Below are 3,145 nucleotides of genomic sequence, written 5' to 3' on the forward strand. Positions count from 1 at the left end.
GCACTTTTATTTCCTTTATCCAAAGCATAGGCTCTTTCATTTCTGCAAGTTAATCGTAGAAAACAATGTTTTGTAATAAGTCTACTCATCAAGGTTGCATAATAATTAGGGAAAATTACACACATTTACCCTGTTTATATATATTTTAAATTTAACACTTTCATTATTATTTATTTGTGGGGGGGGTCAGTAAAAAAGACCACTGGACAGACAACAGACAATCTAGGGCTCTCAGCCACTGGGAACCAATGCCAGATGCACCCTTCGCCTTGTGTGCATGCGCAACAGTGCATGCTTAACTCACTGCATCTCCATGTGAGACCCGGAGAGGATCAGGTTTTCTTAGGCTTCAAAGGCAGACACTTAACCGCTAAGTCATGTCTTCATTTAAAGTTATTGCTACTCATAACAAAAAGCACAAAGAATGACACATTTCTCTCTAGTGTTGTCTGAATGTTGTTAATTACATAATTGAAGGCTAATCCTCCATTCCTGATACTTTCATGTCAGCACATCATTTGCATGTTGAATTCCATTGAGATACTGCTTTTGCATACTACTCCAGAATACTCAGTCACCTGCAATTCCAGTCCGAATTAACTGACTAAACATGATCAGATACAGGGAGATGAATTAGATTTCAATGTGTTTTTCAAACTAGGTATGTTTTTGTTATATCAACCCTCTGTTCAACCCCATACTCATTTGTACCATTGTTTCCTTGCCCCACCATGGCCTGCTTTCTATTTTCATGGATTTTTTATTATGTTTTGTTTTGTTTGGCAAGGTTGGATATCGCTCTCAGCTCTGGTTGGCCTGTGATTCACTACATACACTCTGGTTGTACTCAAAATCACACAGATCCTCCTAGGTCCCACTCCCATTTGCAGGAATCAAAGGTGTCCTGCACAACACCTAGGTAGCCAAATGGATTCTGTTGAGAACTTTTATCAACACCTCCAGATTCCATCTCATGGTCTTCAATCCACTCTGATAAAAACTAAAGGGTAATATCTCCTTAGGCATCTATCTACTGATGATAGGAAAAAAATACGGTATAGGCACACACACACACACACACACACACAGAAAAGGTTGGATTTGTGGCATACTCCTTTAATCCCAGCAGTTTGGAGGTAGAGCTAGGAGGATGACTTGAGTTTCAGGCCACCCTGAGACACCACATGGTGCATTCCAAGTCAGCCTGGGCTATAGAGAAACCTTACTTTGAAAAGCCACAACCAAACAGAAACAAACAAAAAACAACATGAACTCAGTACAGGGAATGTACCCTTTCATTTCTGCAGTAAGAACAACTAGGCATTTAAAAGTAGGAGAATTTGGGGTGCACAGATGGCTTAGCAGTTAAGGCACTTGCATGCAAAGCCAAGGAATCCACAGGTTCAATTCCTCAGGACCCATGTAAGTCTGATTCACAAGGGGACGCATGCATGTGGAATTCGTTGGCAGAGGCTGGAGGCCCTAGATCCCCCAAACTCAATATCTCTATGCACGTGTCTCTCTCTCTCTCTTTCTCTCCCTCTCTCTCTCCATATACATATATATACATATATATATCAGACACTTTCAATCTGTTTCAAACAAATAAACCAATCAATGAATAGAAAACGGTAGGATACTGTAATTATACCTTTTAATTATTCCTAGTTGTGGATTTATTTGTAACAAAATTTTAGGTTTCGTCACTTCTAGAGTTACGTTCGTAGCTACATCATTCTCATTAATTTTAACTTACCTGTGGCATTTGTATGAAAATGCTTGATCATTACGTTCCAATCTGACAGTGGACTCTGTATCATGGAGAAAAGGAGAAGGAAATAATATATGAGTCATTTTTATGTGTGTGTAATATGCATTTTTAGCTTCCCTCATTCATATTCTGAGGAAATGTCTACTGATGATGTTTGTATAATGTGTAACATACATATACAGATAATTTGATTTTTACGTAGGGTCTCACTCTAGCCCAGGATAACCTGCAATTCACTGTTTTCTCAGGGTGGCCTTGAACTCAAAATGATCCTCCTACCTCTGCATGCCAAGTGTGGGGACTAAAGGTGTGCAGCATGGTGCCTACCTGTGTGTAATGCATTTTTAAAGCTCAGATAATTGAATAGATCACATCTTGGCTCTCATTGATCTTAGTCTAACAGAGAATGTTAGGCAGAAAATGGTTATAAATTCAGGTAGATGCAGTAAGAAACAGATCGTTACAGATTTGGGAGGTGTTTCAGAAGCTAAAGTACCTTGTTCACAAAGCGTGCCGTCTTGGCTTGATTCCCTAGCTCCATCATTAAGCCTGCTCCCTATGTGCTGGACTTCACCTGACACGCGATGAAAGTTCACTTCCATCAATGTGTCCATTTCTGCAGTAGATGTCTTAGGTGTTGATGTTCTCACCAATTCGTTCAATGGACTTTTTGTAATATCATGTTTGTTTACTTTCTCTAAAGGACAGGCACTTTCATTTCTGCAAGGTAGTCATACAGAATAATGTTGTCTATTAATTCTACACCTCAAGCTTACAAAACAATATGACAAAATTCCAAAAATGCCCCTTTTCACATTTCTTAAAATTTTAACAGTTTTGTAATTTATAATTTGACAGAGATGGAGAAAGGGACAGACAGAGAGAATGGGCAGACCAGTTTCTTAAGCCACTGTGACCATGTATGAAATGCCTGTGCCCCCTTGTGTGCATGTGTGATATTGCATGTTTGCACCATTGCTCCTGGCAACATGGGATGTCAAGATCTGAGCAGTATTTCTGATGCTTCACAGGCAAGTGCCTTAACCGCAAAGCCATCTACATGGTTATTATTTAGTCATCATAAAAATGAGCCCATATTAGAATGAATTTTCTTGGCAAAGTATAATTATTAAATTATTGCCATCAACTTACTTATCATTTTTCTCCTTAGTGGGAACGACTTTTACAACTTGTAGAGCATGTTCTTCATCATCATAGTCAGCAGCATTAGGAGATGCCGGACCATCGGCAGGAACAGAAAGAGGGGCAGGAACCTCAGCTTCCTCAGAAATAGCAGGATCCAGAAGGGCAGCAAGAGGAGCAGGAGATTCTGGACCATCCTGAGCATTGGGACCATGAGAAACACGGGGACTC

The sequence above is a fragment of the Jaculus jaculus genome, chromosome 12 (genome assembly GCF_020740685.1).
Source record: "Jaculus jaculus isolate mJacJac1 chromosome 12, mJacJac1.mat.Y.cur, whole genome shotgun sequence".
NCBI lineage: Eukaryota > Metazoa > Chordata > Mammalia > Rodentia > Dipodidae > Jaculus > Jaculus jaculus.